Source organism: Topomyia yanbarensis, chromosome 2, assembly GCF_030247195.1.
Source record: "Topomyia yanbarensis strain Yona2022 chromosome 2, ASM3024719v1, whole genome shotgun sequence".
In the NCBI taxonomy this organism is placed as follows: Eukaryota; Metazoa; Arthropoda; class Insecta; order Diptera; family Culicidae; genus Topomyia; species Topomyia yanbarensis.
The window spans coordinates 103,791,583-103,816,738 of record NC_080671.1 but is presented as its reverse complement, the minus strand read 5'-3'; the positions used below and the strand labels follow the sequence as shown (position 1 = coordinate 103,816,738).

Genomic DNA, 25,156 nt, shown 5'->3' with positions numbered 1-25,156 from the left:
CTTAGGGCCCGAAGCGGCTCTCGACGGCCCTGGGTGTGTGTTGCAAATTTCTTCTCGGTAACGGGCATTTACTCGAATGTTGCACAAGACTCGTCCCTCCGGGCCTCGTAAAAAATCTTCAAAGTTTGATGGTTTCTATACCTTTCGTTTATAAGAAACGTAAAAATATTAAAACCCTCCCCTTGAGAACTTTCTGCGCACGGGCCTATTGGTATGAATTCCTACTTACCACTTCCTAAGCAACTCTTATAAGATAATCAGCAGTCAGACATGATGAAGTCAGTGTGCAATCTGCCAAAATTATTGTCAAAACGCAACGCAAGATAGCTACAAAATTAGCCTATTCTTTATAATGTGCATAACCAATTTTTGACCCTTTAATAATAATGATCACGAAAAGTAATTAATAATTCATACCGAACTCTGGTTTCTCAAACCAAAAAAATTGTAACAAATAAGTTGTCAAGAAGGGGACGGGCATAGAGTAGTTGGTAAATTGATTACCTTGTACGCAGCTCACCTGGGTTCGATTCCCAAACCCGCACACAGGGTTAGAGATTTTTCCAAAAGCGATTTCTCTAACCCGAAAAGAGACGAATGACTCTTAGGTTAAAACCTCTACAATAGAATGAAAAAAAGTGGTTAGAATTTCACGTTTATTTCCATTTTGAATGGGGACAATACAAACAAAATATCTGCCCTTCTCTGAGCTTCAATTAACCAATTTCGGAGATCGTCTACTTAGACAATTAGAAATTGCACTTCCGTCACATGTTTCAGGGTGTGGTCCACCGCGTCAAATCGGGTACAACATTATAATCTGATGGCTGGCAGCCGGCTTCCGCTGGTTACAGTTGCATCGGAACGAACATGCGGGTCAAGCATACACCGAAACAGAAAAAAAACGCACAACCAACAAGCAGTTTGACAGGTTTTTTCCTCTTTTACAGCTAAGAAGTGTAGTTTTTTGCATCCATTCCGCACTGTATGATTACTTTTGAATGCGAGCAAAAATTACTGAAATTAAGGAGACACGATAACAATGCCCGCTTCCCAGCGTAATAATGCAAAGTATACCAACTGCAGCGATGCTGTGCTCATGAATTATAATTATTACCGGATTCGGAACGACGACGGTGGTGGATCGTAACCACAGACGAGCAGACCTAACACAACCATGGCTGGAAACCCGACCGATCCCTCTAATCATCCCTCGTTTCAGCTACCGTAGCAACAGCGACGACTCTTGATCTGTGCTGCAGCAGTCTGTCCTTGGCATGGGTTAAAGTTAAATTTTCAATTAGTTTGCCTTTCCACCTTAGATAAACCGAAGCAAATACCGCCATAGCCGGGATGCAATTTGATTAAGTTAATCTCTTTCAGCTACCGAGCTTTGATCATGGCAATTCCGTTGGGTACCGAACAGAGCGCCCGCCGTCGCTTTTGTTTCACCTTGCTACATTTTTCGCTGGTAGAGGGGATGTCCGAGTAAAATGCCACCGGCATCAGTAGCAGCATTTTCCCGTTTTTACTAGCATTTTATGAGAAATAAAAAGGTAACGATTTCAATTAGCACAGATGAACCTAACGATGATTCGTTCGTGTGCTCGAGCCGGGAGTGAGTGGAGTGAGTCTTTCACACCCAACTCCACGCTCGATAGCGCCACCGGCGACGTCAGTCACGAACGGTACAGGATTTAATCTTTTCCATATTTTCCTTCAATTTAGTGTAAATTGCTTGCTACCTTCTCCCGTTCGTCTGGTTCGTCTGCCGGGGCGTCCTAGTTTAACGGCTAGTGCACTGAAATTTTATTCCTTTCATCGTTCGGATGGCACAGTTTTTCGCAAGCGATAGTCGTGTGCGGTGGCGTAGCAGGACCTTTGGGTTGGAGATTTCTAGTAATAAATAATATGATAAAATTGGACCTTAAATGATTCAGGATTTAGTCATAGAAAACATTCCTGCATTCTCTGAACATTTGGCATTTGTTCAAAGGATGCAGAAATATTTTCTATGATTTTTTTTCCAAAATCGTTTAAGGGCCAATTTTATCAAGGACTTCTTTAAAAGAACATTTGAGAATGTCTGTTAGAGTATTGCTGCAATTAGAATGAAATGTAGAATCACCAAAAAATTTCTTTGGGGTGATTTACGACCTAGATTATTAATATTATTTTCTAGTTCAGATATTAACAAATTCATATTGCAATGTTTATTCTCCAAAAGTGAAAAATTGGAATAAACCAATTCGTGAATTAAGGGCAGGACATAAGACCTAACTTAATTTATGTTGAGTTCTTGTGTTTCTAATTCATATCGTCAGTAAATAGCATCAACTTGGGGCCACGTTAGATAATGTATCTAAACTAGCACCCAATAAGCACGAGTTAGACGCTATGTTCAAACAGTCGCACGACATATAGGGTGATGTGCCTATTATGGCAGTAGAGCCTATTGTGACCCTATTTCGTATCCCTTGGTTTCGAACCAAACATATGAGATAATGACACTATCGATTTGGCTAAAGCAGGTTACAAAAAATAAGCTCAAGTTATATTCTTTATTTGTTGTGCACATATGTATTTGGAACTATTCTCTAAATCCAACTTTTAATTAAAACAAAATCACCTTATTGAAATATCTACTAATCCGCCTCACTCACGTAGTGAACCGAAACTGGATGCAACGGCACTTAGCAAAATAAACACTTACGAGCCAGCATTTACCGCCTCATATCTCGCTATTCCAGCACAAATATACTAAACATTGCACTGATACATACCTTTATTTTAGCTGGAGAATCTTTTTACGATAATTTCACTTTAAAATCACTCGTCAAACACTAGAATAGGCCTAGTGTTATAATAGGATAAAACTAAATACGGGGGTTCCTAGTATTAGCATGTTTTGCTGATACACTACCACAATCAAAACCAACTTTTTGTATCCATCATACAGAAAAGAATCACCAGTGCGGCCAAACTAAAACACGAACTTGTAAATATAATGTAATGCAATTTCAGGTATAAGTAATCAATTACTTCAAGTTATTCAACTAATTGTTGATTGCAGATATTTTATTTTCATCTGCACATACAATTCGAAAGCAATGTGTGATGTGAAACTTGTCATTCCAGTTGCTAACCTTCGAATGGTTTTTTTCTGCGTGCGCAATTCTGGGCGCTCTTCTACTAACAGCTGATGAGTTTCATTGATGTGCGTGATGTTTACGTTTGTTTTGATCGGCTGAAAAAAGCAGAATGATTCGTTTTACAAATCACACGTTGGCGTCCATGATCTGGATACCTAGTTAGAATCGACGCAAATGGAATATGAGGCATTGCGTTTCAACTAGATTGTTTTTCGATGAGGTGGAAATTGGCACACCCATGAGGCGATAATTGGATCGTTGAGGTGGGAATAGATGCACAGAATGGAACATTTATTTTCATTTATGCTGAAAATTGAGGCAATTCTACTAAATAAGCATTATATAGACGTTTAAGAAACAGTACACTGATACCTTATTCTGAGAAAGATTATAGATAATATGGCTTCTTTTAAAGTTGTTCAAAAAATAGTGCGACCCTCTCCCTAATGGTGCCAAAATAGGCTCATCACCCTATGACGTCTAAGGCAACTGGCGAATAATTTGGGTACTAGTTTAAATACATCCTTCAACTTAGCTCCAAGCTGGTACAATATACTAACGATATGAATTCGAAACACAAAATCCAACTTAGGTTCATAATGAAAATATTCACCATATGTGTTAAAATGCGCTGTACAATAAATCCTCAAATGCTATGAAATTCGAAATGGTAACATTTGCAGTTCAACTATATTACGATAAAAACTAAATATGCTTCTAACGCCAATAAGTTACCAGTTTTTTGACTTTGATACTTTTACCACGGATCATAACATGTTATGACTGGAAAAAAATGCTTTTTAATAAAATACAATGATTAATATTATAATATTAGAGCTTGGCTTCCATATTTCTACATACTTTAGCACTAAGACCACTTAGCAAACCACATACCCTAGAAATTAAGCAAAAATCATGAGGCCCACAAGGTAGCAATGTGTAACATAATCAAGGATGCAAAATGCCTACCTTTTCTGCGGCTGTAATCTTTCTGCCTACATTCTCATTTCTCTTTCGACGCTGCTGTCCTTCGCTATTGCAGGACGCCCAGCGCTGTACGGCAGTCTATAAGCAAAGCAGTAACATGACAAAGAAATACTGTCCCCAGTACAGCCACCAGACGCGAGCGGTACAGCTGCTCTTTCCTTATTTTACACTTTTTAATATTTTTAATCTATTCAATATTTTCAATCACAAACGTCGGCAATAAATGTGGTTCGTTTACGCCACGACCGGCATCATCGCTTTCGTGTGCGGGCCTCTCCCTTTGACTATGCAGAGAGAAGTGTACAAAGCGAGAGAACAAACTTTACTACGCCACACTCTCACCGAGCAGTCGGAGTACAGCAGCAAAACAAAAATGTATTCTACTGTTCTACAAGAAAATGTACTAGGTTTGGCTACCGTTCTGGCAAGAGCTGTAGTGATGCGTCGGTGTAGCGGGCTGTACGGCTTGTGCAAATGTAAATATACCGAAAAAAAATGTAGTTTACCAGTACCTTTGGCATCCCTGAACATAATACTGTTTGTGCTGTTCTTTAAGGATGCATCATTATCAAATAGTGTTGGATGTAAACTGGTTTCCGCTCATGGTTTGAAGTTCAACTTTGTAGTCAAATGTCTTCAGCTGGAAGAGCTCATGGACACATTCGCGAACTACCAAGTTTTAATTTTATTTTTGTTGAATGCTAATCTCACTTTCGTATTAAATATAACAATGTGGGGTCCTTTAAACACAATAATCATCCAGGCAAATAAACTGGAGCTCTCGGACACTGCGGCTCAGCGGCAACGAGGAAACCAACCTAGTCAAAATATTTAGGGGAAATATCGATTAGGTTCACAATTAATAGAATAATTTAAAATTCCACCTCGGGAAGATGAGAAAATGAATTGTTAAATGGGTTCGTCGACAAATCAAGATTGAACGGAAAGTGTTTTTTCAACATTGTGTAGACTATACAAAAATCACGTAATCCCATGCGCTGTATAACATGCAATACCAGAACAACTGCCTAGCATCTTTTGGTTGATTATCGAGAATTAGGGAATCCTCGTCAGCAGAACAATCTACTCAACTCCATTCGAAACACCCAGGCTGTGAGGATGTCTTATTGTTACTGACCACTACTCATCTCTCATATGTATCCTCGACTCACAACCCACCTTTTACACCACTAATCACTCATCTTTCGAAAATCATCTAGGGAGTGTGCATAGCGTATTTGCCAAATTAATTGCCTTGCACACAACTCACCTTGATTCGGTTTCTCGACCTACGCACACTACCAGATGAGAGCTTGGATTTTTCGCGAGTATTCTTGCTCCACATTTTCCTTCACCCGGGCGCGAACAACGAGGAACGCTAGGCATGCTAGACGATGTGCTTCTCGCTCGTTTTGCACATTGCTCTTTGCTCTCATCTCTTATCTCTCATCACTCGTCTCTTAATTCTTATTTCTCATCTCTTAATTCTCATCTCTTATCTTCCATCTAATCATGTTTCATGTCTCATGTCTCATGTCTCTCGTCTCTCGTCTCTCGTCTCTCGTCTCTCGTCTCTCGTCTCTCGTCTCTCGTCTCTCGTCTCTCGTCTCTCGTCTCTCGTCTCTCGTCTCTCGTCTCTCGTCTCTCGTCTCTCGTCTCTCGTCTCTCGTCTCTCGTCTCTCGTCTCTCGTCTCTCGTCTCTCGTCTCTCGTCTCTCGTCTCTCGTCTCTCGTCTCTCGTCTCTCGTCTCTCGTCTCTCGTCTCTCGTCTCTCGTCTCTCGTCTCTCGTCTCTCGTCTCTCGTCTCTCGTCTCTCGTCTCTCGTCTCTCGTCTCTCGTCTCTCGTCTCTCGTCTCTCGTCTCTCGTCTCTCGTCTCTCGTCTCTCGTCTCTCGTCTCTCGTCTCTCGTCTCTCGTCTCTCGTCTCTCGTCTCTCGTCTCTCGTCTCTCGTCTCTCGTCTCTCGTCTCTCGTCTCTCGTCTCTCGTCTCTCGTCTCTCGTCTCTCGTCTCTCGTCTCTCGTCTCTCGTCTCTCGTCTCTCGTCTCTCGTCTCTCGTCTCTCGTCTCTCGTCTCTCGTCTCTCGTCTCTCGTCTCTCGTCTCTCGTCTCTCGTCTCTCGTCTCTCGTCTCTCGTCTCTCGTCTCTCGTCTCTCGTCTCTCGTCTCTCGTCTCTCGTCTCTCGTCTCTCGTCTCTCGTCTCTCGTCTCTCGTCTCTCGTCTCTCGTCTCTCGTCTCTCGTCTCTCGTCTCTCGTCTCTCGTCTCTCGTCTCTCGTCTCTCGTCTCTCGTCTCTCGTCTCTCGTCTCTCGTCTCTCGTCTCTCGTCTCTCGTCTCTCGTCTCTCGTCTCTCGTCTCTCGTCTCTCGTCTCTCGTCTCTCGTCTCTCGTCTCTCGTCTCTCGTCTCTCGTCTCTCGTCTCTCGTCTCTCGTCTCTCGTCTCTCGTCTCTCGTCTCTCGTCTCTCGTCTCTCGTCTCATGTCTCATGTCTCATGTCTCATTTCGCTTTTGTACGTCTCAAATTCAACACAAAACGATCTTGAGGAACCTTGATTTATATAAAATAAAAACATTTTCTACGACTTTCAGCACCATAGTTACCTTTCCGACAGTATCCTGTATTATGTTGTTCTATAAGAAATACTGTGCGTTTTTAGGGCTAAAATAATGACAATTCCAATTTTCTGCCATTTTTTCTGAAAAATATGCAAATGGTTTGACATTTTTCCAAAGCCATATCCTTGCCATTGATGGTCGGTAAAGGCTGGGTAATGCGTAAGACAGAGCCTCTTCCCAGCAACTCCCATCCCTACCCACTCCCCGTGGTACTGGCCGGGAACTACGAGCAATCTTAGGGAAGATCGGGTAACCAACCCCGGTGGGAACTTTGGTCGTAGGATCAGACAGGGAAGGGGGGGTTTGCTGCTGCAAACATGAGCGCCTGAGCGTCTGATCTCCGGGAGGAGCGGATCAAAACAGCGTCTGTTCCCCATGGTAGGGGCGGCTGATCATCGTCCAAGTGCCAGTGAAGGGCTCTAAACTCAACTGTGCACTATGGTCCTCCGGAAAGTTAGGGGGTTGGTGTCAGGCCCTGCGAGCCAGCCGTAAAAAAACAATTGCAGCGAAAAGTCAACAAGATAAGAATGCGAACCGACCACTACGACGAAAAGGGACTAGCGATTGGAAGCTCGGAACGTGGAACTGAAGATGGCTGGAGAGATATCCGATCCGCCATAGGTAGCACCGCAGCCACTGCACTAGGTACGGTGGGCCCGGACCGAAGAAGCGACTGGTACGACGGCGAATGCGAGCAGTTAGTCGAAGAGAAGAATGCAGCATGGGCGAGAATGCTGCAACACCGCACGAGGGCGAACGAGGCGCGATATAAACAGGCACGGAACAGGCAGAACTCGGTTTTCCGGACCAAAAAGCGCCAGCAGGAAGACCAAGATCGCGAAGCGATGGAGCAGCTGTACCGCGCTAAAGAAATTCACGGAAATTCTACGAGAAGTTGAACCGCTCGCGCAGGGGCCACGTACCACAGGCCGACATGTGCAGAGATACAAACGGCAATCTTCTCACGGACCAGTGTGAGGTGATCCAGAGGTGGCGGCAGCACTACGAAGAACACCTGAACGGCGATGCAGCAGACGACACCCTGCTGAACGCCGCCTACAAGGTACTCTCCCAAATACTATGCCGTCGACTATCACCAATTGCAAGAGAGTTCGTGGGGCAGTACCAGGCGGGTTTCATGAGCGAACGATCTACCACGGACCAGGTGTTCGCTCTTCGTCGAGTACTGCAGAAATGCCGCCCACACATCATTTGTTCATCGACTTCAAAGCCGCATACGACACTATCGATCGAGATCAGCTATGGCAGATTATGCCCGAGTACGGATTCCCGGATAAACTGACGCGTTTAGTGAAGGCGACGATGGATCGGGTGATGTGCGTAGTACGTGTCTCAGGGACGCTCTCGAGTCCCTTCGAATCACGCAGGGGGTTACGGCAAGGTGATGGTCTCTCGTGTCTGTTATTCAACATCGCGCTGGAAGGTGTAATAAGAAGAGCAGGGATCGACACGAGTGGTACGATTTTCACAAAGTCCGTTCAGCTACTTGGCTTCGCCGATGACGTTGATATTATTGCACGAAACTTTGAGAAGATGGAGGAAGCCTACATCACACTGAAAAGAGAAGCCAAGCGCGTCGGACTTGCCATCAACACGTCGAAGACAAAGTACATGATAGGAAGAGGTTCACGAGAAGAGAATGAGAACCGCCCGCTTCGAGTTTGCATCGGTGGCGACGAAATCGAGGTGGTTGAAGAGTTCGTGTACTTGGGCTCACTGGTGACCGCCGACAATGATACCAGCAGAGAGATTCGTAGACGCATCGTGGCAGGAAATCGTGCTTACTTTGGCCTCCGCAAGACACTTCGGTCGAACAGAGTTCGCCGTCGTACGAAGTTGACCATCTTCAAGACGCTGATTAGACCGGTAGTTCTCTACGGGCATGAGACCTGGACCATGCTCGTGGAGGACCAACGCGCACTTGGTGTCTTCGAACGGAAAGTGCTGCGTACCATCTACGGTGGAGTGCAGATGGAAGACGGCACATGGAGACGGCGAATGAACCATGAGTTGCATCAGCTGTTGGGGGAGCCGCCCATCTGTCATACCGCGAAAATCGGACGACTACGGTGGGCCGGGCACGTAGCCAGAATGTCGGACAATAGCCCGGTGAAAACGGTTCTCAATTGCATTCCGACCGGTACAAGAAGACGTGGCGCGCAGCGAGCACGATGGATCGACCAGGTGGAAGACGATTTGCGGACCCTTCGCAGACTGCGTGGCTGGCGACGCGCGGCCATGGACCGAGTGGAATGGAGGAATCTTTTGTATACGGCACAGGCCACTTCGGCCTTAATCTGTTAATAAATAAAAAAAACGTGGAACTACAGATCTCTCAACTCCATCGGGAGCACCCGCGTACTCGCCGATGTTCTCAATGACCGCGGGTTCGGAATCGTAGCGCTGCAGTAGGTGTGTTGTACAGAATCCATGCTGCGTACGTTTAGAGGTAATAATACCATCTACTAGAGCTGCGGTAACACTAGTGACAGCTTTTATTGCGATGGGCGATATGCAAAGGCGCGTGATCGGTTGGTGGCCGATCGTCGAAAGAATGTGCTACCCATGATCGCATATAAGTCCCATAAAGATAGGAAATCCCGTAGAAAACGGGACAACTATGCAATCATGGGTAGTGTGCAGGTTGAGGATCAAGGGCCGTTTCTTCAACATCAGCATAATAAACGTGCACAGCCCTCACTCCGGAAGTACCGATGATGACAAAGACGGTTTCTACGCGCAGCTCGAACGAGACTACGACCGCTGCCCAAGCCACGACATCAAGATCATCATTGGGGACTTAAACGCTCAGGTAGGCCAGGAGGAGGAATTCAGACCGACGATTGGAAAGTTCAGCGCTCACCAGCTGACGAATGAGAACGGCCTTCGACTCATTGATTTCGCCGCCTCCAAGAACATGGCCATTCGTAGCACCTTTTTCCAGCACAGCCTCCCTTATCGTTACACCTGTAGATCACCGCTACAGACGGAATCGCAAATCGACCACGTCCTGATCGATGGACGGCATTTCTCCGACATTATCGACTTCAGGACCTATCGTGGCGCTAACATTGACTCTGACCACTACCTACTGATGGTTAAATTGCGCCGAAAACTATCCGTCATTAATCATGTACGGTACCGACAGCCGCCTCGGTACGATCTGGAGCGACTGAAGCAACCAAATGTCGCCACTGCCTACGCGCAGCACCTCGAGGCAGCGTTACCGGACGAGGGAGAGCTCGACGTGGCCCCTCTAGAGGATTGCTGGAAAACAGAAAAAGCAGCCATCAACAACGTAGCTGAGGACATTGTCGGATACGAGGAACGGAGACGACGGAACGATTGGTTCGACGAGGAGTGCAGAGCGGTTTTGGAGGAGAAGAATGCAGCGCGAGTAGTCATGCTGCAGCATGGAACCCGACAGAATGTGGAACGATACAAACATAAGCGGAGGCAGCAGACACGTCTGTTCAAGGAGAAAAAAACGCCGCCTGGAAGAAACTGAGTGCGAAGAAATGGAACTGCTGTGCCGTTCTCAAGATACACGGAAGTTCTACCAGAAGCTCAACGCATCCCACATCGTGCCGCAAGCCGAAATATGTAGGGATAAGGACGGGAGCCTGCTGACGGACAACCGTGAGGTGATCGAAAGGTGGAAGCAGCACTTCCACGAGCACCTGAACGGCGAGGAGAATGAGGGTACAGATGACCAAAGCAACGGAGGATTTTACTACTTCAGTGCAGTTGAGGACGGGAATGAACCAACTCCCACGTTGAGGGAAGTTCAGGATGCCATCCAACAGCTCAAGAACAACAAAGAAGCTGGCAAAGATGATATCGCAGCAGAACTCATCAAGTTGGGCCCGAAAAAGTTGGCCACTTGTCTGCACCGGTTAGTAGTCAGGATGTGGGAAACCGAACAGCTACCGGAGGAGTGGAAAGAAGGGGTGATCTGCCCCAGTCACAAGAAAGGCGACCATTTGGAGTGTGAGAACTTCCGAGCGATCACCATTTTGAATGCCGCCTACAAAGTGCTATCCCAGATCATCTTCCATCGTCTATCACCTAAAGTAAATGAGTTCGTGAAAAATTATCAAGCCGGCTTCATCGATGGCCGGTCGACAACGGACCAGATCTTCGCCGTACGGCAAATCCTCCAGAATTGCCGTGAATACCAGGTCCCAACGCATCACCTACAAATTCATCGACTTCAAGGCGGCATATGACAGTATCAACCGCGTAGAGCTATGGAAAATCATGGACGAAAACAGCTTTCCCGGGAAGCTGACTCGATTGATCAAAGCAACGATGGACGGTGTACAAAACAGCGTAAGGATTTCGGGTGAACTTTCCAGTCCTGTCGAATCTCGACGGGGACTGAGACAAGGTGATGGACTCTCGTGTCTACTATTCAACATCGCTCTGGAAGGTGTGATGCGACGAGCCGGGCTCAACAGCCGGGGCACGATCTTCCGGCCAATTTGTATGCTTTGCGGACGACAGGGACATTATCGCCCGAACATTTGCAACGGTAGCAGACCTGTACACCCGCCTGAAACGAGAAGCAGCGAAGGTCGGACTGGTGGTAAATGCGTCCAAAACAAAGTATATGCTGGTAGGTGGAAACGAAAACGACAGGATCCGGCTAGGAAACAGCGTTACGATCGACGGGGATACCTTTGAGGTAATGGAGGATTTTGTCTACCTAGGATCCTTATTAACGGCTGACAATAACGTGACCCGTGCAATCCGAAGACGCTTCATCAGTGGAAGTCGGGCCTACTATGGGCTCCAGAAGAAACTGCGGTCAAGAAAGATTCACCCCCAAATGCACCATGTACAAAACGGTTATAAGATCGGTGGTTCTCTACGGACTTGGACCAGGCTCGAGGAGGACCTGCAAGCGCTAGGAGTTTTCGAGCAGGGACTATCTTCGGCGGTGTTCAGGAGAACGCTGATTGATGTTGAACTTAATAAATGAATGAATCATTACCATTAATAGTTTAAAAAACTTTTAGTTTCGCGTTCATTAACATTTTAATCATAAAATTCAGTTCAAAATTGGTGGAGTTATTCAAATTTTCCCAAGTTGCCCGAAATTGTATCCCATGTCTCTTACGAGGTGAATTTATTACCATTGTATCTTTCTAACGATAACATCTTCCTAAAGTTTCCCGTGAATATAATCAATTGGAGTTAGATTACAAGTCGATGATTGAAAATAAGTTCCCGCTTCTGTTCGTCAAAATGTTCAATCCCGAAGCGCAACTTAAAGTGTTTTAAAGACTTCTATTGCCGTACGGCACCATTCTCTTTGATCTACTGAATATGCAAATCAATTTTACCCAAGAAATTTCCGATGACCTGTAATGAACATTTTTCTCGCTGTCACCCCCCGGCAATACACGATTTCACGACCAATGAATGGGACACACCAAAGGATGAGTTACCACCAACCGCCCCCATCGTCGAACCCCAGAGAAGCACCACCGATCAGCTATTCAAAAGATATTCACATGCTGGATGCTGCTGTCCAGTTGACCACCTCGGTATGCAATTTCCGTACTTACATACATAAAATGCACCATCCACCAAAAGTTTCACATGTCCCAACAGACACCAAACCGACAGCCGTCGTCGCAAAAGACGAGGAGGACGATGAGATAATTGACTTTCTGCACCCCAAAAAAAAAGCACAGAGGGACACGAATTACCAGTTATTTCACAGTTCAATGACCCTTCGCTGTGCTTGTAAAGTTTTACTTACCTCGTCAGGAATAAGTGCAGGTCAAACCAGGGTCCAAGTGACCAATTTTAAACGTTTCTCTGAAGTGACGCCATCGTCGAATATTTCTGCAAAGAGAGGAAGGAAAAAAACGGATTGTCAAAATAATAAATTGCCACGTCGCATCGTCGTCGTCGTCGTTGTCGGTTGGAATGATAATTATTTTCGGTTCGAAGCTCCCCATCAATTCGATTCCTGCTAACGCATACATATTGCATCAGGATGCGAAGGAACAACGTTGAGGGAAAAAAAATCGGTCCCATCGATGGCGGTGATGCTGCTGCACTGTGCTGGTGGTTATAATGTTGGCGAAACGTGTTTTTTTTGTTTACCACCACAGCAGGCGTCAGTTCATGATGAAATGCCATGCTCTCTCTCTGTCTCGCTGGGCATGAAATATAAATTTGGATTTGATCCCCAAGGCCCGGGCGCAGGTTTAAATATATAGGATTATTTTTTTTGCATATCAGTTGATTGAATTGAATACCTTTTATAAAATTACCCTATCATTTCGGGGAAATAAGTGTATACCGTTGCGGTGCCTTAAATTCTCGATCAGTTGAGGTCAACGTCAGGGTATAAGCTGTGATTACACTTCCCAAACTCGTTACCATTTCAATAAATCAAGTTATTCGGGTACCTTGCAGACTGATTAAATTAGCCATCGCATATCAGCTTTCTATTGGTTCTGTACATAATGAAAGCTTTGCAAAGGGTTCTAAACATTTCAAAATTCAAATAAATTCTTCACAGAAAAAATAGTGACAGAATTGGTCACGAAATTAATACATTTTTGTTGCACACTGGTATTGACGAAAAGCGTTAGTGGCACAGATCACGGTCCAATCTGAAGCCGTGAAATGGTTCACAAATCAGGAATCATTATTCACGATTTAGAACATTTTAGTGTGACATTGAAAACATTTGACTTTGTGAAGATATTTTGAAAACTTTCCCAAACATGTGAATCCATTTGCAAATTTAGAAGAGTGTTGATATGTTTGTAGGTAAAAACTATAAAATAAACATCAAATAAACGAATTCTTGTACAACTAGAAGAGGAATAAACGGACAATCAAATATCGGTGTCTCATCAGAATCCGTCACAAGCTTAGCGCCAGGACTAAGCTAGCGTACGCTAGCTCCAATAACGATGACACTCCTTGTGTCTTATACGTTATACAATGCGTAAAAATGTTGACGTAGATCTTTTTTCTTGACAGTGAAGCATTAGATGTATTGACACCACATCTAGGGGGTCAATCAGTCTGCCTTCTTTCACGTCATCGTACACGTTCATACAGCCATCGCTACTGCCTTCTTGATGTTTACGGTCGTATGTTCTTGTTTGTTTCTTGCTCTTGGTATATTCGACTGGATCGGCGGTTGCTTCTTTATTAGTCTTGCTGGTTGTTGGTTTGGAGGTACTAGGTGCAATCGTTACTGCGCAGTTGGTACAGGCAGTAGATTTTTTATTGTGTTTTGTATGTGTTGATGTTTTCTCAGCGGCTTCGGCGCATAGCCCTCCCTTATGTGCTGTTGGGCTGCAAAACTGGCACACAGTTGCTGCACAGCTTTGGCCTGCTAACCCTCGTTCGGGTCAACGTATTCTGTAGGCGTTCGAGTAGTAGAAGGAGGTTTTAGATTTTGGCTGGGGTCCACTAGGAGATTGATAACAGTGAAATATCTTTCCCCGGACAAACCAACCTAGAGCCCATGTGGCATCCAGCGGGTGGAAATTTCTCAACCAAGAATTGATCCGCTAACGGGTGTTTAATAAAAAATGAGAATATTTTCAGTCATGTAGTTAAAAAACAAAAAAAAATTCAGCGGATTCAGTATTATTTATTAAAAGCATAATATCTATTCTTCAAAAAAACGTCAATGAGTTTTGCATAAAGGACCTTGGTCAGCGGTACGACGCAATTTAGTCGCGATGCTCTCACAAGAACGCTGGACGACACTGGCGTCCATCTTCCGGATACAATTCCGGATCCTAGTGGTAAACTGCTTCGTATACTTGGCCCACCAATTAGTTTTGTGCACTAGGGCACTGAGGGAACCGGAAAAAGCCTCAATGGGACGGCACTGGGCAGCTGGTCGGGTTCCTTTCTTTCGGCACGTACGGTATCTTTTTCTGCTCAAGATACTAATGGGAAGACGCCTTGCCCGGCCAGAAGACGTACTTCCCATCCGCATGATGCTCCTTTAAGAAGGGCAGAAGAATTTTCTCAAGACGCTTCTCCTGGTAGACTTGTTGATTGATGGCCAGCCCGCTTGGTTTGAACCACGGCTTTGCAATTCCTCTGTCCGATATAGCGATGTACAACATAACTTTTTTTTAAATTTATGCTTAAACCTATATATTTTACTTCGGGGAGCGGGTGAACCAAGGAATGGGAGCAGTGATATTTTCGGCCGGCGTCACGCAAACTCGTTCTTGTTGTCGAACAGCTTTTTCAACGCTTCCTTCTTCTTCATCATTATATTCGCCGGACGGCCGCCCACCGGCCTTCCGCTCCACGCTCATGGATGCCAACCCAAGTAACAATTGAAGTTTTATAGCACACTACAAGTACAATCTAAGTTTTAACAGTGGCTTTAAAACTACCAATTGTTGTTACTAGGGAAGCTCCGGTAAACTGTACTCACGGGCACGTTTTCGTCTCGAAAATGGTCTACCGTAAACTTTTTTTCCACGATGACCATGCGTTTCGTAAAACCGTACAACACGTTCGCGGAGTGCTTGCTAGTTCGACGCCATCTTCGATTGAACTGACAGCACCCGCGCGAAAAGAAACAAACCCGTTTCTAGGGAGTCCAGAGAGCAATTCTCTTGGAGAAAAAAAATTCACTGTTTACTTTAATCACAGAAAGGTATTGAAATCATTCTCATTTTTATTTTTTTTTTTTTTTTTTTTTTTTTTTAAGAAAATACTATTTATTTACATTATTTTGCATTTACATCATTCTTATCTGCGCCTATTTATCTTAGTATCTAATAACAGAGGTTCACAAATTTACCAAAATGTTTTCTAAAAACATTTCTGTTGTTCCATCGCATTTCCCTCAATCCTTTCTGAAATATAAACAGACTACCGTTCCCTGGCTTTAGATTGTAGCTTACCATTCGACTTACTAGCCATAGTGCTGTTTTTTGCCTTTGGTTTCTAGGGTTTATTTTTCATGAAAGAATATCATCCAATTTTGTAAAATTTATTTTAAGTTTTGAGTTAATTACATTTTTTGTCCATTCCCAAATTATCCGTGCGTTTGTGCACCCTTTAACGCGATGGGTATTATCGTCTATGCCTGAGCAAATATCGCAATTTGCATCTTGAAGTTGACCAATATTGTGGCTCATGAGTTTTTGTTTATTTGGTATCAAATCATTTATTAAAAAGTACAACTTTGATACGTCCTCCGATGGCAGGAAATTCGAGCCGATGTTTTCCCAAACTATTTCCCACTGAACGAGAGGAAACTTGTCTTCTACCGATGGCTTAATTTCCCGTTTGTCAACAAAATACCAGTATAACAATTTTACACTTACCAAATTGAATTTCTGTTTAATCGTTTTGGCTTCAGCTATCCAATCTTTACCATTCCTTGTCAGCATGTTTAGTTGTACTAATTCTAGTAAGTATTTTTCATCGAGGTTTTCATTTCCATCGTGATCATACAGTATGTTTTTTATAAACAGTGCTTTAGCTTTGCTTTCGGGGTCAACCAAATTCACTCCGCCATCCTCATGCCTTAAATAAAGTTGGTTTCTATTGACTTTGAAAATGTTGTTACCCCATATAAACCGACCGATCGCTGATCTTATTTTGGCCAAATGTAAGTTACTAGGTGGAAATACTTGGGCAATATACCATAATTTGGACAGCACAAATGAGTTTACAAACCAAATTTTTTCTATGAAGTTCATGTTTCTTATTCTGCTATTTGTTATTTGTCTTTGCAGGTTACTGATAAGTTTTGCATAAGTGTCCTTTATAATATCTGTCCATCTTCCCGTTATCGACACACCTAATATTATCTGCTTTTCGACCTCTTTAATTGTGAATGGGCCACCTTTGCATCCATTGATTCTAATAAATGATGACTTTTGTAAATTCAAACGGATCTTAGAGTACATTCTGTAGGAGTCTACAATTTGAAGCATCAAATCGAACTCGTTTTCGTTCTGAACGAAGATGGTCAGATCGTCTGCATAAGCAGTGACAGTTACAAATCTGTCGAATACCAGAATGCCACCGATGCTGCTTTGTAGTTTACACAACAAAGGCTCTATGTAAATAACAAACAGCACCATACTCATGGGGCATCCCTGTCTAACTGAAGACTTTATATTAATCTCTTTAGTGATAAATCCATTATATAAAACTGATGATGTGGCTGTCGAATAAAGATTTTTCAAACACGCTATTAGCTTTTCTGGAAATCCATATTTCAGAAGTATATTCCATAGAAACTGATGATTTACACTGTCAAAGGCCTTTTGCAGGTCGAGACTCACCAGAAATCCTCGAACTCGTTTGTTCTGACTTGCTTTTGTTATCAATCTACGAATATTCTTCAGGTTATCTATGCACGATTTTCTGGGCGAGCATGCCACTTGCCCTGGACCAACAATTTTTCCTAGTAACGTCATTATTCTGTTGGCTATTATTTTTGTGAAAAGTTTGTAGTCTGCATTTAGTAAACTTATTGGCCTATAATTTTCAAGTTTAGTGGAATCTCCCGTTTTGAAAATTAGTGTAATTACCCCAGCTGTAAACTCTTTTGGCGGTATAATATTACCTTGTAAATAGCCATTATAAACATTAATTATTTCATCTTTCAGTATGTCAAGGTGGCTCAAGTAAAATTCGTACGTCAACCCGTCAGGACCCGGTGATTTCTTCTTGGTACAAGATTTTAGTGTATTCACTAATTCCTCTTCGGATACTGGAGCAATAAGCATCCTTCGATCATCATTATTCAATTTTTCATCCACATTTTCTAGGGGGTTGTTTCCTTCTGCTGGTTCAACATTCTCATAAACATCAAAAAGGTTGGTAAAGTAATCAATAATTATATCGTTTAACCGCTTTGGATCAGCAGTAATTTCATTACCATCAGTTAATCTGAGATATGTGCCCATACGCCTAAGTTGCGATGCCACTTGAAAAACACTTATTTTTTCATCGGCAAACAATGATTGTGAATTACTTTTATATGCTAACGTAGCCATGCGCTGCGATTCAAGTTCCAATAATTCTGATTTTGCAATTTTGATATCGTCCCCCACGTTATCCCCCAAAATAAACTTCTCAGTTAAGTTGTTTAATTTGGAGTGAATAGCGTTTTTCTTTTCATAAATCCCTTTGTTGAGGTTCCAGCTCTCGTTTTTGTAAAAACTTCGGCACTTTCGCTTGAAGGCGAAATTCCACCATGCATTTCGATCGGTACTATAGATGTGTCTGTTCTTTAAGTTTTGGAATTCACTAGCGAAGGTTTCTTTCACTTGTTCTCTGTCAATTAGGTACTGATTTATCTTCCAGTATCCTCGACCACGCAGGGCCAAATCTTCTTTTCCTACTTTTAGTTTCAACATAACTGCCCTATGATCCGAAAATGCAACTGTTATTGTGTTTGTTTGAGTTACACTGGTAATCATAGACAAGGGAGCGTAAAATCGATCAATTCTGGAAGCTGTGTTACCCCTTAGGAAAGTAAATTCTTGTTCTTTTTTATATAGTAAGATATCTTTGAAATCAAGAGCGTTGATAACACTTTTCAAACATGAGGAATAATTTTTAATGGAACTGCGAGAATCACCTTCTTCAAGTATACAGTTGAAATCGCCACCCAGTACAGTAGATGCCCCTGTTTTATTTAAATGGACAGCTAAATCGTTTTTGAACATCTCATCACGTTCCTTACGCTTATTAGTTCCTGAATAAGCATACAAATTAATGAAATTTATATTGGCAATGTTAACAGATAATATTCTTCCATTGGAATCATAAAGCTGATCTTTATACCGCAATCCCCTTCTAATAAGTATTGCTGTACCTAGGTCCCTGGCATTTACATTAACTAGTGCGTAATGTGATGGAATAAATTCAAAGTTTTGAAATATCACTTCCTGAAGGAACAGAACATCGATATTATGATCAGATACAAAGTCCTTAAGTAAATTCTTGTTAACATTTGAATTGGTGCTATTCAAGTTAATAGTAGCAACCGTCAGAACGTAGTTCATTTAGTTGAGTTTTTTTTGTGTGTTCTCACCTGGATTTGGTTTACGTTGTTTGCTTTTTGCTCTTGTTCGAATCCCTTGGGACTCCAGGATGCTTGGAGTGTCTGGAACTGTCAACGTCCTACCACTGTTGTTATTATCTGATTCTGTTGTTGAGTTTTCAGATTCCTCTTCCTTCTGTTCAGCCGAGGCGCTCTTCGGTTTCCTGCCCCGTTTCCGGTTCCTAATCTCTAGCATTTCAACGTCGTTACATAAATTCTCTTCCTCCTGTTCTTTTGTTGTTTGAACTGCATCCGGGGATGGTTTCCCCGCCACGGTTTCGTCCGCTCCGACCATATTTACTTGAGCTCCAGCCTCTTTACCACTTATTGTGCTAGTTTTATTTACTGGTTGTTCCACTACGCTCCCTGTCACTCTATCAGGTTGTTCCGAATTGCTAGATGACGTCGGTTTTTGGTTGTCCATTACAACGTCATCGACGGGCTCCTGTACCACGTGCTCTTCGAATGTTGGTATTCTAGTCGTAGTTGTACCAAGGAGAGAATCTCTGTAACTCACTCCCGTAATTTTTAACCGTTCGTTGACCGTTGACTTCCTTGGACAGGCTACCTTCAGATGTCCTGTCGACCCACAAAGGAAACACTTCGCCTGGAGGCCTTCATAATATACTCTAACTTGCATGTGACTAATATTAACACTCGCTGGAACATCGCGCGTAATCTCCATATGAATTCCACGCACACCTGACCAGATCGGGTAACCAGACTCAAGGCTGTACCGTTCTCGGACCATCTGATGAATGATACCGAATTTTCCCATCTCTTTGGCAATCTCTTTATCTTCTACCTCAGGGGGTAGTCCAAACAATCTTACGTATTTGAATCTTTTCCCGGCGATCGAAAGAGTGATAGTGGCGGAACTGCCATTCTCGTAGGAGAAACCTATTTGGCTAGGTAACCTCTGAAGTGTTTCCATTAAGCTGCTTTCACTGTTAAACTTCGCAAAGATCGAGTATTCTTTCCCTTCACGATACATAGATACCAACATATCACTGGTAATTCTGTTTTCTCGGAAGAATTTAAATATTTCCTTATCTGCAGGAGCCATGTGCTCCCTTCCGAAGTACATTCGCATTGTATTCTCTCGAAAGCCACTAGACGCCATTTTCACTTCTTCCTTTTATCTTTATCAGCTCTAACACACTCTAGTGCTCGAGCACAATGCTCTGCACAAAACAATTGGTATATGTTGCTTGGATCAAGACTGCTATTTGAATACGTGTAGTCACGTCCGTGTCTCAAAGCGAACTGTGAACACCCGTTATAAGAGAAGCACTAGCAGATGACTACAAAAGTTCAAAGAAAATGAATACAATTTCTTAAAGAAAATTCTCTACGAAAAGATTCACTATATTCATTACATTCATTTTATTTATTATATTCATTTTACGCATTTTATGCATTTTATGCATTTTATGCCTTTTGTATTTAATGCCTTTTTTACATTTTGTTCTTTTTTCCATTTTATGCCTTTTCTGAATTGTCTGAATTTTCTGCATTTTCTGCATTTTCTACATTTTTTGTATTTTCTGTATTTTCTGTATTTTCTGTATTTTCTGTATTTTCTGTATTTTCTGTATTTTCTGCATTTTCTGTATTTTCTGTATTTTCTGTATTTTCTGTATTTTCTGTGTTTTCTGTATTTTCTGTATTTTCTGTATTTTCTGTATTTTCTGTATTTTCTGTATTTTCTGTATTTTCTGTATTTTCTGTATTTTCTGTATTTCCTGTATTTATTGTATTTTCTGTATTTTCTGTAATATCTGTATTTTTTGTATTTTCTGCATTTTCTGAATTTGCTGCATTTTCTGAATTTTCTGCATTTTCTGCATTTTATGCATCTTCTGCATTTTGGGCATTTTGTGTATTTTATGCATTTTGGGTATTTTGTACATTTTGTGCATTTTGGACATTTTTGGCATTTTGTGCATTTTGTGCATTTTGTGCATTTTGGGCATTTTGGGCATTTTGTACATTTTGTACATTTTGTACATTTTGTACATTTTGTACCTTTTTGGGCATTTTGGGTATTTTGGGCATTTTGGGCATTTTATGCATTTTGGGCATTTTATGCATTTTGGGCATTTTATGCATTTTGGGCATTTTATGCATTTTGGGCATTTTATGCATTTTGGGCATTTTATGCATTTTGGGCATTTTATGCATTTTGGGCATTTTATGCATTTTGGGCATTTTATGCATTTTGGGCATTTTGGGCATTTTGGACATTTTGGGCATTTTGGGCATTTTGGGCATTTTGGGCATTTTGGGCATTTTATGCATTTTGGGCATTTTATGCATTTTGGGCATTTTATGCATTTTGGGAATTTTATGCATTTTGGGCATTTTATGCATTTTGGGCATTTTATGCATTTTGGGCATTTTATGCATTTTGGGCATTTTATGCATTTTGGGCATTTTATGCATTTTGGGCATTTTATGCATTTTGGGCATTTTATGCATTTTGGGCATTTTATGCATTTTGGGCATTTTATGCATTTTGGGCATTTTATGCATTTTGGGCATTTTATGCATTTTGGGCATTTTATGCATTTTGGGCATTTTATGCATTTTGGGCATTTTATGCATTTTGGGCATTTTATGCATTTTGGGCATTTTATGCATTTTGGGCATTTTATGCATTTTGGGCATTTTATGCATTTTGGGCATTTTATGCATTTTGGGCATTTTATGCATTTTGGGCATTTTATGCATTTTGGGCATTTTATGCATTTTGGGCATTTTATGCATTTTGGGCATTTTATGCATTTTGGGCATTTTATGCATTTTGGGCATTTTATGCATTTTGGGCATTTTATGCATTTTATGCATTTTATGCATTTTATGCATTTTATGCATTTTATGCATTTTATGCATTTTATGCATTTTATGCATTTTATGCATTTTATGCATTTTATGCATTTTATGCATTTTATGCATTTTATGCATTTTATGCATTTTATGCATTTTATGCATTTTATGCATTTTATGCATTTTATGCATTTTATGCATTTTATGCATTTTATGCATTTTATGCATTTTATGCATTTTATGCATTTTATGCATTTTATGCATTTTATGCATTTTATGCATTTTATGCATTTTATGCATTTTATGCATTTTATGCATTTTATGCATTTTATGCATTTTATGCATTTTATGCATTTTATGCATTTTATGCATTTTATGCATTTTATGCATTTTATGCATTTTATGCATTTTATGCATTTTATGCATTTTATGCATTTTATGCATTTTATGCATTTTATGCATTTTATGCATTTTATGCATTTTATGCATTTTATGCATTTTATGCATTTTATGCATTTTATGCATTTTATGCATTTTATGCATTTTATGCATTTTATGCATTTTATGCATTTTATGCATTTTATGCATTTTATGCATTTTATGCATTTTATGCATTTTATGCATTTTATGCATTTTATGCATTTTATGCATTTTATGCATTTTATGCATTTTATGCATTTTATGCATTTTATGCATTTTATGCATTTTATGCATTTTATGCATTTTATGCATTTTATGCATTTTATGCATTTTATGCATTTTATGCATTTTATGCATTTTATGCATTTTATGCATTTTATGCATTTTATGCATTTTATGCATTTTATGCATTTTATGCATTTTATGCATTTTATGCATTTTATGCATTTTATGCATTTTATGCATTTTATGCATTTTATGCATTTTATGCATTTTATGCATTTTATGCATTTTATGCATTTTATGCATTTTATGCGTTTTATGCATTTTATGCATTTTATGCATTTTATGCATTTTATGCATTTTATGCATTTTATGCATTTTATGCATTTTATGCATTTTATGCATTTTATGCATTTTATGCATTTTATGCATTTTATGCATTTTATGCATTTTATGCATTTTATGCATTTTATGCATTTTATGCATTTTATGCATTTTATGCATTTTATGCATTTTATGCATTTTATGCATTTTATGCATTTTATGCATTTTATGCATTTTATGCATTTTATGCATTTTATGCATTTTATGCATTTTATGCATTTTATGCATTTTATGCATTTTATGCATTTTATGCATTTTATGCATTTTATGCATTTTATGCATTTTATGCATTTTATGCATTTTATGCATTTTATGCATTTTATGCATTTTATGCATTTTATGCATTTTATGCATTTTATGCATTTTATGCATTTTATGCATTTTATGCATTTTATGCATTTTATGCATTTCATGCATTTTATGCATTTCATGCATTTTATGCATTTCATGCATTTTATGCATTTTATGCATTTTATGCATTTTAAGCATTTTATGCATTTTATGCATTTTATGCATTTTATGCATTTTATGCATTTTATGCATTTTATGCATTTTATGCATTTTATGCATTTTAAATTTTTTCCAGTTCGTACACTTTTTGTGATTTTTCATTTTATTAATCTTATTAATTCATTCCCCTTATTAATTTTATTCAATTTGTTATTTTACCTCCACTTAATCTATTGTAGTAATTTTTTAAGTTTTGCCTTTCTCATATAGAAAGGTTATGCAATCACTCTGAAAAACGTCAACCTAATCCCGGCCCGGAGGGCCGAGTGTCACTCAGTTCGTCGAGATCGAAAAAAATTTTGTATGTGTGTGTGTATGTGCGTATGTATGTGTGTATGTGTGTATATATATGTGTGTGTGTATGTGTGTGTATGTATGTGCGTATGTGTCAAATAATATCACTCATTTTTCTCAGAGATGGCTGGACCGATTTGCCCAAACTTAGTCTCAAATGAACGCTGCAACCTTCCCATAGGATGTTATTGAATTTTGGATCGATCGGAATTCTGGTTCTGGAATTACGGGTTTCAGAGTGCGGCCACACAGAAATTTCTCATATAAACTATAGGAAAAATTAAAAATAGAATTTTTATTTTGATGCTAAATGTGTTCAAGGTGCATGAAACGTCGAGATTTGATGCAAACTCGAAAAAAAATTTAACGACGATTCACTTTTTTGGATTTTGGCACATTTTTGCCTTTCTCATATAGAAAGGTTATGCAATCACTCTGAAAAACGTCAACCTAATTTTTTTTTCGACTCGCATAAGGATTCTTGATTTTAACAGGAGCGTAGTTGATGGTTTACGGAGAGGGGTTACACCCCCCCCCCCTCTACTGTACACTCCTCTCCTTTAAAAATCTCCTTAAATCACCCCTTAGACCACCACCCCATCCAGCCCTCATACCCCTTCCTTTCAACCCCATCATCTTTAAACCACCACTATATCACAAAGCATACCAATTTAAGCTGGGGAGTCGTTCGTTCATGGGACTTTCGCCCTCCTCACATACCCACCCCCGCATGACAAAATGAGTTAGCAAGCAGATAACATTGATCTAATACTGATTAGGCTAATGGAGTATGATATTTTTTTTGTTTCAAGTGTTTCACCGTCGACACGTAGCTCATCAAGTTCGTGGCTGGCATGCCATTGTGTATAAGTGCAAAGTGTACTAAGAATGTAATGGACATTTCCACAATTATGTTGAACATAAAAAGCCTCCGTGCCATAGTTTAGAGAAATGAGAAAGGCACAATTGCACCGCTAGGTGGATTAAAATAGGTTTTTTAAATATTATCTAATTTTTCGTTTATTAAGCTTTCAGCGTTCATTTGATTTATTTATTTTAATAATTTGATTTATGTTAATTGTTCCACTTATTTTAAGATCTTTTATTTTTGTTTCATTTGTTTGCTTTAATAATTTTGGAATTTGATTTGTTTTATTGTTTTTCTATAATTTATTCAGTTTATTCGAGGTTTTATTCGTTCAGGAATCGGGGTGTACGGTTCCTACTTCGCATGCGTTCTGCAAACTATTGAATGACCCAACAGTGATATGTGTCGGAAATGTCTCATCTCACTGCTAAGTGGATTAAATTGAACTTTTTTTCTTTATTCGGCATGTTATGTTTACTTTTATTGCTATATCTTAAATTAGATTCATACTAACACTCCCTAACACAATCAATTGCATTGTCTCTCATATGCACTCACTATCTCTCCCATTCCAAACGTACAAACGCTCGTTGCCATCGCGATAACACAAACATGACCACAAACGCGAATACGTAACACTAACTTGCGGCCGCGATCTCGCCAACATTAAAACACCCCGGCAATTAAGTGAACGTTGTAGCATCTATAAATTTACAAACGCGATTTCAAGCATTATTCCGCCGCTCGCGCAGTCATGAGTCGGTTACGTCCGGAAGTCTCC

The 25,156-nt window shown here is 40.7% G+C and overlaps 1 protein-coding gene across 7 annotated transcripts in view; it reads right to left on the bottom strand.

Annotated features, from left to right (window-relative positions):
• The window catches only part of LOC131679053 (uncharacterized), a 402,206-nt gene that overhangs the window by 230,934 nt on the left and 146,116 nt on the right, over positions 1 to 25,156 (bottom strand). For all 7 annotated transcript variants that reach the window (XM_058959599.1, XM_058959600.1, XM_058959604.1 and 4 more), the window contains one exon: positions 12,540 to 12,625. The gene's annotated coding sequence lies outside the window, so the exon portion shown is untranslated. The remainder of the gene's footprint in view (positions 1 to 12,539; positions 12,626 to 25,156) is intronic.